The sequence below is a fragment of the Chaetura pelagica genome, unplaced genomic scaffold (genome assembly GCF_000747805.2).
Source record: "Chaetura pelagica isolate M959 unplaced genomic scaffold, ChaPel_1.0 scaffold191, whole genome shotgun sequence".
NCBI lineage: Eukaryota > Metazoa > Chordata > Aves > Apodiformes > Apodidae > Chaetura > Chaetura pelagica.
Genome location: NW_009952440.1, coordinates 579,630 through 592,314, shown reverse-complemented (window position 1 = coordinate 592,314; position 12,685 = coordinate 579,630). Strand labels below are relative to the sequence as shown.

Sequence of the window (12,685 nt, the reverse complement as noted above, 5' to 3'; positions counted from 1 at the left end):
GGGGTGGCTCCCTCCCAACAGGCAGCAGCAGCTCCTCTCCTTGCCTGACAGCTATGGCAGGGTCCCAAAGTCAGTGATTTTGGGGTACAGCCCCTCGCGGCTAGGTAGTGGCTTGCAGCAGTTTGCTTTGCCCGGCAACCGGCAGCAAAATGGGAATGGATCCAACCCTGATGGCTGCGAGAGGGACCCGGTGCTCCAGGGATCAGAGTCCTGGCATGCAGGGGTCAGGATCCCTGCACACTCACTGCTAATGCTAAGGCTCAGGCTCCATCCCCAGGGCAGGCAGGCCTGGCAGAATCCTGGCACCAGGCTCCGTATCAGGGCAAGTCCGAGGAACAGCAGGGGGGTGTCCCACGCAAGAAGCATCCTTGGTCCCATCTGCTGAACTCGCCGCCTTTTTATACCCCAGTGACCCCCCTGTCCAGTCACTGTCACTGTCCAGAGCCAATTGGCACCCATAAGCCCCAAGTTAGGATGGTAACTAGCAGGGGCAATGCACAACTTGCTGCCCACCCTTCCTGCCTTGTATCACACCTGTTGTTTTGCTTTCATTTGCCCTTTGAGCAGCAGGTCTGTTTTTGGTCCCTTAGCTGGGTATAATTAGCAGAAGGCCTTTGCTGACTTAAAAGGTATTTTGTTTAGACTTATGTGGGGAAGAAGAAGAACCGTTTCCCACAACCCACAACCCCTCTATGTAGCAAGGTCCTTAAATATGCAAGGCTGTCACAGATGCTCTGATATGTCATTTCCACCAATAATAATTGTAAGTGTTATGGACAAGGGAAAAATGAAACACGTATGTCAGTGGTTCTTTTCTACTCCAGCAGTTCCTGGCTTTACAGTAAATCCCTGGGGCACTTAGTAAATAATTCAAAATTGAGAAGTGTTGGAAGAACAGATCTGCTGTGTTATTTTGGACTAGCATCCTTATCCTATGTCAATAGCCCAAGAGATGTCACTGTTTTGCATTGCATCTTTTCATAGGACTATTTTTCCACCTCCTTTTTTTTTTTTTAAGTTGCACTTGGGTCTCTGACCTCTTCTCCTGTTCCTTTCAGAGTCCAAAGAGAGATAATAACACTGCTGGAGAGCTTTAGGCTTGATGGCTTATTTCTGCAGTTTGTACTAAAACCTCTGTAACTAATCAAGTTGAGCTGCTTCCTCCCAGCACTCAGGCAAGGCTGCACCTTGATATGTAATTAGTAGAAGCAGGGTGTACCTCTGGGGAGTGGGTCAGAGCTGTGGGGTGTGCCTAGGGGGAAGCAGCGGGACAGGACGTCTGCATTTACATGTAGCTGCACACTGAAAGATGCAGGAATCTGCTTTTCTGGACAGGACTGGGATAAATGTGCCAGCCCAATGCCACTGTGCTCTCTTGGAGCTTAGTTTATAATGTGGAATCTTTATCTTCAATATAAATTGTGCACACTTGCAACCTGAGTGCTTTTGGAGCTATGCTGCTGCTTTAGAAAATATTGGAGAAACAGATGGGTGTTAATTTGACAGCCCCTGTATCTCTGTTCTCATTAGAGATTTCAAAATGCTCTTTGTCAAGGGATGACTGATTAAGTAGTAGTACTGTGAATGTGCTACAGAGCTAAGAAAAAATACTTTTGCCTGACCCAAACATTCACTTCTTCATTTAGGTCAAGACTTTGTTGGAGATTGCCATATTTTGACTAACTTTTTCTCATTAATTTTTCTTCTTATAAATCTCTGCACCTCGAGATTCCCTGTAGATGTCCAGGCAGAGATCTAAGTCACATGAAAAAAAAACCCTTAATCTTATAGTATCTCTAATCTGAAATTTAAAAAAAAACAACAAACAACTAAGTAGATTTGGGTGAATATTAGCAGTGTAAGCCAGCTTCTGGTTGATTCTAAATGTGCCACTGTGCACAGTACTGAACCTCCTGAGGTTCTGAAGCAAAATTCTTGCTTGTCTTTATGGAAGGATACCAGAATAATTAATTTAATTAATTTTATGTGCAGTTTCAGGATTTCCCTTTTAAACTGACAAAATTTACTAGTCTCTCACCAAGTTGCTAGGAATTTTCTTTAATTTACTATGCAAAAGTTTAATTTTTCTTGCAGTATCAAAGATTTTGCCAAGATGTTTTGCAGCTACTTTAGAAATCAGCAGGTTTGAATACATTTATTTGAGGGTGGTTTTAGCTCTTTATAAATCATATGTGCTTCCTCTGTTGTTGTGCAAAGTGAAAACTTCTTAACCATAAATAAAATATAAGTAATGTAAGAAGCAAGCCAATTATAAGGAATGTTAAAAGGAAATTCACTAATGGTCAAGAAAAATGCCTGCTGAATTTAAATTTTACTGTGACATTTATTTTTATAGCAAAGCATTTTTTTTTTCCAGAAATAAGTTTCCAATAAAGACCTTGAAAAAATTTAGCAGAAGTGACAACATGCCATTAAAAATATTTTCTATAATATTTAGGCAATATTTACTAATTTTGCAGGTTAACATAAGCCCGTGAATTAAAAATTAAGTGTTTCATTGAGTTAATAATTTTTTAACCTAAATAGCTACTGATGAAGTTTTGTGAATGCAGCTTGTGAAAACTGCCTTTTCCCATAAAGAGATAAAAATGTATTCACAAAAGTAGTAAATGAGACGTTCTGGAGGTCTGTTCAGAAATTTCCCTCAATTAATTTTTGGAAGTGATAGTAATGAAAATGGATGACAGTAATAAAATTTGAGTTCTTACCTTAGAAAGCTTTTGTCTTGTGGAAAACAGTTCAGAGAAAAATAACCTAAGAAAAGGGGTTCTGTAAACATTGTCCAGTGTGTAAATATAGAAGTTAGATACCAAGCACAATATTGGAAGATTAATTGGAAGATTAATCTGTTGTTAATATGTCACAACAGATAGATCCTACCACATCAGTGTGAGTAGCTGCATTGTCATCTCCACCAGAGGGTGCTTATGAATGATTCTGGGGAAGGGAAGAAGGAAATGAAAGGAAAGGAAAGATGTGGAAGTCTGTCATTAAGATGCTGGTCTTCACAGCCTATTTAATACAAAGCTTTAATCTTGCCTGTGGTCTTGGATGGGTCTGGGTAAGCTAGGTTTGGAAGCTTCTGTCTTGTATACACATTCCTAGTTGATGGTAGCACACTCTTGTTTCCTCCAGGTTTGTCTGCAAGCCTGTAACAGTTTCATGTGTCATGATCAAAGGACTGGAGCACCGCTGCTACAGAGACCAGCTGAGAGAATTCAGCCTGGAGAAGAAAAGGCTTTGGGGAGACATTTTAAAGGCCTTCCAATACCTGACGGGGACCTACAGGAAAGAGAGGGAGAGACGTTATGCCAGAGAGTGTAGTGATAGGACAAGAGGTAATAGTTTTTAACTGAAAGAAGGGAGAGTTAAGTCAGATGTTAGGAAGAAATTATTCACCATGAGGGAAGTAAGGCACTGGAATAGATTGCCCAGATAGGTTATGGATGCCCCCTCCCTGGAGGTGTTCTAAGCCAGGTTGGATGAGGCTTGTGCAGCCTGGTCTAGTGGGAGGTGTCCCTGCTCATAGCAGGGAGGTTGGAACCTGATGATCTGAAGGTCCCTTCCAACCTCAACCATTCTATGATTCTATGATTCTGTGCCAGGCATTCACAAGCATAAATGGATTTGTACGCCTGATGAGTGAAATGGGGAAGAACCACTTGTGCAAAAATGGTTTTCAGTCTTTAGCAGTACAGTATTATATGATCAATGCCAAAGCAATAAGTCTGTCTGAAAGAGCAGTGGGCACTGGGTGTGTGAGAATCTAAGCTTTTGTAGACCAACATCTGCTTTCTACTGGATAGAACCCTAAGCTTCTTATTGTGGCTGATGTTTTAGTATTTAATCTGTTTTGTTAAGGACCTCTAATAGAAATGTTAATATTTTATAGAGATCATACTATGATGCTTCTTGCAAACAGCTGAAAAACACAGGAGAGTGTTGGGAATGAAGTTTCTGGAATTTTCTGAAAAAGACAGAAGGCCAACTTGGAATATTTTTTTTAATCAGTATTGAAAATTCGCAATAATTTTCCCATTCACAATTTATTTGTTGTAATGGATTAACACATTAGTCTCTTACCTCATAGATCTTGGAGATTTTATCGTCTGGGTTAATGAATATCTGTGATTAATTCAGTGAACCTGTTCTCTTTTCAGTGCAGAATTATGCAAAGTTCATAATCACAACATGATTCTACAATTCCATGACAGGTAAAACCAGGTATATAACTAGCTAAGGAAAATTTATTTGAGGAATGTATCATACCTAGGAACTTGGGAAAGAAAAGCATGAGTAATTTTGACCAATTTTAAGATGCTGTTTTCTTCATTCTTGGATTTATTGTGTGGTACTACCAATGGATGGTTTTACAACCACTATGATTTGAAAAAGAAAGGAAGGTTTCTTCTGCTTAGTTTTTTAATCAGTTTGATGAAAAATGCAAGTTCTAGTAGCAAAATACAAGTTCCAGGTTCTTGGAATCATGGTCAATGATTGCTTTTGTACAATTATACGAGTCATATGTGCATTTTGGAGTAAAAAGGTGAAGTGTGCACACTACTAGTGAAAATAATAAAATCAACAGGAAAATAGGGACAAAAAAAAAAAAAAAGAGAAATTGGTTTGGAAGTAATTAGAGTTTAAAGGAGACTGATAATCAAAAACTGTTACTCTAATACATTTTATCTAAAAGTCCATACATCTAAGAGAACTCTTTTGATAAATTTACATCTGATCCATTGACAATCCAGTTCAACGTCATTCGTATTGAAATGTTGGAATGAAAGTGTGTTGGGATTTAGGCACTAAAATTAACAATATTTAAACACCTAGTTTTGCAAAGGAAGATCTACATGGCAGAGGTTACTAAAGTAAAAATATTTTTTCAGATATTCAGGAAATAGGATAATAAAATTAATTTATTAGTAATACCCCTCAGAAGAGGTATTGGTTGTATCAGCACTGTGTATCAAGAGCCTATTTCTGTTTCAGATTAGTTTTCTTCTTGTGCACAACACTGCAGTAGCTGGAATGAGTTGCTAAATATGCTTCTTCCCAAGTTTGTATTTTGGTGATAGTCTTTACTGACATATGAAGAAACAATATTGAAACCAAACCTTAAAAATGTCATTATACGAATGGCATACTTTCCAACTAATTTCACTAGGCATTAGAGCAAGCTGTAAAGTTTTACCATCTGACTGTCTGCTCTTGCACATGTATAAAACCAATGTAAGAATGTGGAGCTGAAACCTAGCAGACATCACAAAGTTCAAGCCATACTTTTGTACTCACACTGTGCCTGTGAGGTGTAAAGATCTGGACAGAAAGAACACACTGCCATATTCCATTTCAATACTGACAATCAATAAGAAGACTTGGGTAACACTACTTTAATTTCTTAAACTTTCCATTTTTGGGGGGAAGTGTAGATTGCTTTAAAATTTTAATTGCAAATAAATTATTATGTGAAAGAATTTGACACTTGTATGATGAAAAGTACACTGTTTTTCAAATAACTAAGCTATCTTCTTGAACATCAAAATGTTTCCTGGCTTCAGATTTTCATTTGGCTAATGACTCATTCAGCACAGAGTATGACTAAAGCTGTCACTGCAGTGAATATAGTAATACATCAATAAACAGTGTTCCCCTATTTTTGCTAGCTTTACCAAGTGAAATGAAAAGATCAATAGCCTAATTAAGCTGGTATTGGTGGAATAAAAATTCACAAAATATATGCAGCTTGAAAATATGGGAATGTTCCTCAAGGGCACTTAATTTCTTGTACTTCTTGAAAGAAAAGCTTACAGCTAACAAATATATTTGTGCAAATCTTATGACTTTCAAAGACCAAAAAATATTGTTTTTTGGTGAACGTAACATGATTTTCATATGTGATTATACAAATAATATTTTAAGCATTGATCTGTGAAAGGCAACATAATACTGTCTCAGATCTTCACAGTACTGAACCACAAGCTGGACAGTGTAGAGGTGTACCTATTTATACCAGCAGAGATTGTGTCCAGATTATCTTTCAGCTCTAACAACTAGTAAAACATTAAGATTAAGCCTTTTTGAGTACATCTCCAAGGACATGTTCACTTAAGATTCAAAACCAAACCATGTAATATTCACACACTATGATTTTCTCTGAATTACTTGCTACTCAGACTGACATGAATGAATTGCTAATTAAATAAAGGAGTTTTTTGGATGTTCTAACACACAGGAAACATAAATTGCTTAGTAGTGATTAGATCCTTCATTGACAAGTTCAGTTGACAGTAGATGAGGTGCTCACCTTTCCATTTTATGTGATCATTAAAAAATACTTGATTAATTTTTGTTTCTGTAACATTTTAAGTTATGTTTTCCAAAGCTATGGATGATGACTAGCAAACCAACAACAAAGAGTATTTTTCAATGAATATAAGATTGTGCTCGGCATAGCAGGCTGATTTATATGATCATGAAAAAGTACAAGTATAGCCTTATACCAACACAGATTAGGGGTTGACCTGCTAGGAAGCAGCTCAGTGGAGAAAGACCTTGAAGTCCTGGTGGAAAATAAGTAATCCATGGGATGGCAGTGTGTTCTTGTGTCCAAGAAGGCCAATGGCATCCTGGGATGCATTAAGGAGAGTGTGTCCAGCATGATGAGGGAGGTGCTCCTCTCTCTCTACTCTGCCCTGGTGAGACCACATCTGAAGTATTGTGTCCAGTTCTGGGCTTCCCAGTTCATGAGGGACAGGGATTTACTTGAGAGAGTCCAATGGAGGGCTATGAGGATGATTAAAGGATTGGAACACCTATCTCATTAGGAAAGGTTGAGAGATCTGGGGCTCTTTAGTCTGGAGAAGAGAGGACTGAGAGGGGATCTTATTAATATACATAAATATCTGAAGGGTGGGAGTGAAGAAAAGTGGGCCAGTCTCTTTTCATTGGTGCCCTGTGATAGGATGAGGGGCAATTGACACAAACTGAAGCACAGGAAACTCCATCACTACATAAGGGAAAGACTTATTTACTATAAAGCTGACAGAGCGCTGGAACGGGCTTCTCAGAGGGGTTGTGAAGTCTCCTTTCTGGATACTTTCAAGACCTGTCTCGACGTGTTTCTGTCTGACCTGCCCTAGGTGATCCTGCTCTGGCAGAAGCATTGGACTTGCTGATCAGAAGTCCCTTTCACATTCTGTGATTCTTTGACTCTTGATTAACTCTGCAAGCTCCTAAGTCCCTCAAATTTGTAAGTGTGCAGTCTTTTTTCACTGTCCAAATATAAGACATATTTATAACTTCATAAACTTGCTTAAATATACACATCTATTTTTTAAAATCCTGATTCTTACTATGAGCATGGATGTTCGCAGAATCTAAACCTTAGGTAATTTGTTATTTCAGTTACTTGCACAGGGGCTCACCCTGTATCATTGGCCTATTTTGTGTGTTCTCAGGAATCTATTCAAAAGCTGTTAAAAAGGGATGATGTTGGATTTAGAAATCTGAATAAAGTAGGGCAGAGATTTCTGCTATGTAGGTAGAACAGCTGGAAGCTTGAGGAAAAAAAAAAAAAAAAAAAAAAAAAAAAAGGATTTACCTGATCTTATAAGCAGAAGCTTCATGCAACTAAAAATAGGCAAAGAATACTAGTGATTGACTATATTTTACATTAGTGAAAGATGAGGAATCTGAAGGTGAAATGTTGACTGCTTTTCTAAGAAAAGAAGGGAAAAGAAAAAAAAAACTTTCTCCTATTAGCAAGTATAGGAGCAGACTATAACCAATGGAGTACTTCTTGCTTCTCCAGTATCATCTTCAATTCCTATGCACTTCTCTTCTGTCTCATTCTGCTTTTCTGTCCTTCTCTTGGGATGGAAACAGTAATAATTTCTTGGTGTTTTTTTAGACATGCACCAGTCTAGGAAAAAAACCCTAGAGACCTGAGACATATTACTGGTTTGTTTGTCTCCATGGTAAGCAGTAGGTTGGCTGTTATGTTTGAAAATGTTCAGAAAAAGAATACACTTCAAGTTTATAGAGGGATCACGCTTCCCTGAAATCATAACAGTTATAGTCCTTTTTGCATAACATTTGAGTTTCAATAGGCTTCTATTACATTCATGAATGCACTAAGCTGCGAAAATCCTTCCCTATGCACAAACATACTTTTGGGTTTTGAATTGTGTTTCAAACAGGAAATATATTGTTTAAAATGAGTTTATTTAATTTTAATGAGATAGAATTAAAAAACAGTCTTTTGAGGTTACATTTTCAGTAGTAGAAAATGCTTACATCATGGCAGGGGAAAAGAGCTTGTGACTATGGGATATGTGTTCTTCAGAAGCCAATGTAGTCGAATAGAATACTTGAGTGCTCTCATCTGCAGCATTGATTAGATCTTGTGTGACTGCAATTTCAATGTATTTGAAATTCAAATTTCAATTTCTGATTTTATTTTTTATTTTTTTAATATATATATATAGATAGAGAGAAGAATACTTGCCTTTCATCAGGAAAAAAAACAACAAACCAAACCAACACAGGAAAAAACCCAAAAAAACAACCAAAATCAAACCCAACAAAATTAATTGCTTGAAAGTTCAAATCATTAATAAGAAATATAGAGCTCATATAATATTTCATATTCTACTCGGAAAGCTCATCAGTATTCCTAAGAAGGTAATCTGGCTTATTTTTCGGTGGGAAAAAAAAAATAAAATAAAAAAATTCTAAAAGGTTTCAGTAACTCGGCTATTTAATTGGGATCATACACGATACTTTCGGAGTATACTTCCTTTATACATGTCTTCAAAAGGTTTTGTACGTATGCATTTGACAATAATTATTTCATGTCTTGGTACTTGTTGATCTTTCTCCTTTTAATAATATAATCCAGTCTTCTCAGGTATTCCTCATACAGATATGTTGACTCATTGCTTGGTGGCACGTTTTGACAAATACATAGGAGCTCATTTTTAGTGATGGAGAAAATTGGATACACTGCTTATTCTTCTTTGTGATTTGGAAAATTAGTGCCACCTTTTGCATCTTGCCTATTAGCAACATGTTTACTGGTGAATGGCCACAACTGTATTAAATGCACAATTACATTATTTTCTAGGCTACTGCTTACATGAATGCTTAAGGTCTTGAAGATTACTAATTAATAGTATTTTTTATATTTCTACAATTTCATCTCTTTTCAGAGATGATTGATACTGGGATAAATGCAAGTTTACTCATTTAAACAATTATTCCAGTATACCTTTTCAAAATGACTGTGATTTGATATTGATTAAGTCTTTACATTCAAACATGTGATTAGTCTTCTCTTTCAATCTCCATTAAAAAAGATATAATCATAGAATCATAGTCTTAGAATGGTTTGGGTTGGAAGGGTCTTTATGGATCATCTAGTTCCACGTCCGCTGCATGGGCAGGGACACCTCCCAATAGACCAGGCTGATAAAAGACCCATCCAACATGGCCTTGAACACTTCCAGGGATGGGGCAACCACAGCCTCTCTAGACAACTTGTTCCAGTGTCTCACCACCCTCACAGTTAAGGATTTATTTCTAATGTCTAACCTAAATCTCACCTTTTCAAGTTTAAAGCCATTATCTCTTGTCCTATCACTCCCTGCACTTGTAAGAAGTCCTTCTCCATCTTTCCTGTAGCCCCTTCAGGTTGCTGGAAAATGCTTTAAGTTCTACCTGGAGCCTTCTCTTCTCCAGGCTGAACAACCCCAGCTCTCTCAGCCTGTTTACATAACAAAGGTGCTCCAGCCCTCTGATCATCTTCGTGGCCCTCCTCTGGACTTGCTCCAGCTGCTCCATGTCCTTGTCCTGTTGGTGACTCCAAAAGTGGACACATCATGTCAGGTCTCACAAGAGCAGAGAATCACCTCCCTTGAACTGCTGGCCACACTGCTTTTAATCCATGCTCCATACATGCACTGTTTTCAATCCATGCTCCAGGATGTGTTTGTGCTTGGGTTTGCCTTGACTCAGGCAGAAGACCTCTCACTTGGCCTTATTGTGGTTGGCATGGATACACTTCTTAAGCCTGTCAGGGTTCCTCTGGATGGCCTTCCTTCCCTCTGGCATGTCAACCTCACCAAGCAGCTTTATGTTGTCAGCAAACTTGCTACTATCCATATCGCCAACAAAGATGTTAAATGGCACCTGTCCCACTACCAACCCCAGAGGAGCACCACTCATCACTGGTCTCCATCCATTTCGACATCAAGCCATTAACCTCTACTATTTGAGTCCAACCATCCAGCCAATTCCTTACCCAAGGAGTGGTCTATCCATCGAATCTATATCTTTCCAATTTAGAGACCAGGATGTTGTTCAGGACACTGTTGAAAGCTTTGCACATCCAGGTTTACAACATCCTCTCCTCTCCCCTTGTACATCAATACACTGATCCCATAGTAAGAATCCACCATAACCATCAGGCATAATTTTCCCTTGGTGAAGCTTTATGGGTTGCCACTATCCACCTCCACTTTTTCCATGTGTCTTAGCAGAGCATTCAGGGGAATCTGCTCTGTGATGTTGCTGGGCACACAGGTGAGACTGACTGGTCTATAGGTCCTTGGCTCTTCCTTTTTACCCCTTTTGAAAACAGAGGTTGTGTTTCCCCTTTTCCAGTCAGTGGGAACTTCACTGAGCTGCCATGGGTTTTCAAATAGGATGGACAGTGGTTTTGTAATGTCATCTGCCAGTTCCCTGAGGAGCTACAGGTGGATTTCAGCAGGGTAACTATGTAGCAACTATTATATTCTAAAAAAAAATAATATAAAAAACTCTAGCAGTGTTCCATATCTATGAAATCTCCTTTATGAAAGTATTTATTTTAATAAACAAATTGTATGGAACTTGCTTTGAGTAATACCTTATTCTCTGAGAAGTCTCTTATTATTATGGAGGAATTAAACTACCTCTTGGAGTGAATAAGCATGGCTAAATCTGACTCTTTGATACAAATAAAACTTCACTACAGCTTATCAATTCTCCATGTAGTTAATTTGAGGTTTAGACCATAAAGAGGGTAGGGAAAAAAAAAAAAAGAAAAAAGAAAAAAAAAGCTTTGGGCTGAAGCGAGCTAATTCTTTCAGAGTTTCTTTCTGCATGGAAGATTTGATAGCAAGTACTGGAGTTTAAAAGTCTCAGTAAATGTGAATGAAGGGGAAACTGGGACATCTGGGTATAAAAGTATTTTATGTAGTTCCAAGAGGTCCGGTGGCACTTGTATTGTGTTTAATCAAGTAAAACAAAGTAGACATTAGATCCTGGTAGACTATTTTGCTTAGTATTCTACAAGTTGTATTTAAATCTCAGTGGCCTGAATGCTAATTAATAGAAGAAAATTAATCTTTTTGACCCAAAGGAAATTTACAAGCATGTTCTTCTTAAAATTACAAGGGTATTTATGTAGGCTTTCAATGGCTCCATTTCTAAGACTGAATAAGAGCAGTCCCAAATCAAAGGGAGGAATCAAGTTTTAATCAAAGAGGGCTTTTAGAATGTAATGAAGTAGAGCAATTTTGCCATTCAACCCAGTATCAAAATTACCTGACATCTTGGAGAAGATTATTTTCTCAGAAGGGAACTATTATTTTTTTTTTTTAACCAGTGAAGCCTGTAAATCAATACTGTTCTCTAAAATTATCCAGAGGTTTTCCTATATGTGTTTTGTTAATGGAGAACAAGGAAAGTAAGATTACGGTGGATGTGAAATGGAAAAAGGGACCTGAATCAGAAGAAAAGGAAAATGCGTTCTGGTTTTACACCTGAAGTCCTGCTCTCCAAAGAAACCACCCTGCCAACTTTGTACTGTAATCTTCAATGTAGCTCAGTGGGAAAGCATTTGCTTTGCATGTAAGAGGCCCTGAGTCAACCCTAAACTTCTCTGTGTCCTTTGGTTTACCTTTGCCTGAAGCAAGATAGACCTAAACAACTTTTACCCAACAGGTTTCTCTCACATACCACAAGGACTTTATCCCCATTTGCAGTATGTAAAAGGTCTGACTGGGCAGGACCAGCTCGATTGATGGATCCCTTGGTATTAACTAACCGGGTGGTCTTTGCCAATTTTTTAACCCAGTTTTTTAAGTTTTACCACCCATTGCCTTTAGGGTATCTTTCAATAGACCATTGTACCTTTCAGCTTTCCCTGAGGCTTGTGCATAGTACAGGATATGGTAGATCCACTCAATACCATGCTCTTTAGCCCAGTCAGTCACAAGACTGTTTTCGAAAAAAGTCCCATTGTCTGACTCAATTATTTCTGGAGTACCACAATCTCTACAAAATTTGCTTTCAAGGCCCAGGATAGTATTCTGGGCTGTGGCATGTGGCACAGGATATGTTTCCAACCATCCTTTACTTGTTTCCACCATTGTAAGCACACAGCACTTACCCTGGCTTCTCTGAGGCAGTGTGTCATGATCCGTGACCTATTATATCTCCTTTTTGGAGTGTATTAACTTATCAGGATTTGCTGAGAGATCCACACGTGGGTATCGCCTCACACAGAGGAGACAGGGGCTTATGCCCTGACTTTTTCGAGTGAATAACTTGCTCAGTGCTTACTAATATTTCTAAAGAAATGCACGGTTTATTGTGGGGAAAACAAAGCAATTTG

At 38.3% G+C, this 12,685-nt stretch overlaps 1 protein-coding gene across 1 annotated transcript in view; it reads right to left on the bottom strand.

The window, feature by feature from the left end:
• Nucleotides 1-12,685, bottom strand: part of EDIL3 (EGF-like repeats and discoidin I-like domains 3) — a 287,168-nt gene that overhangs the window by 273,492 nt on the left and 991 nt on the right. The gene's annotated exons all lie outside the window — the stretch shown is intronic.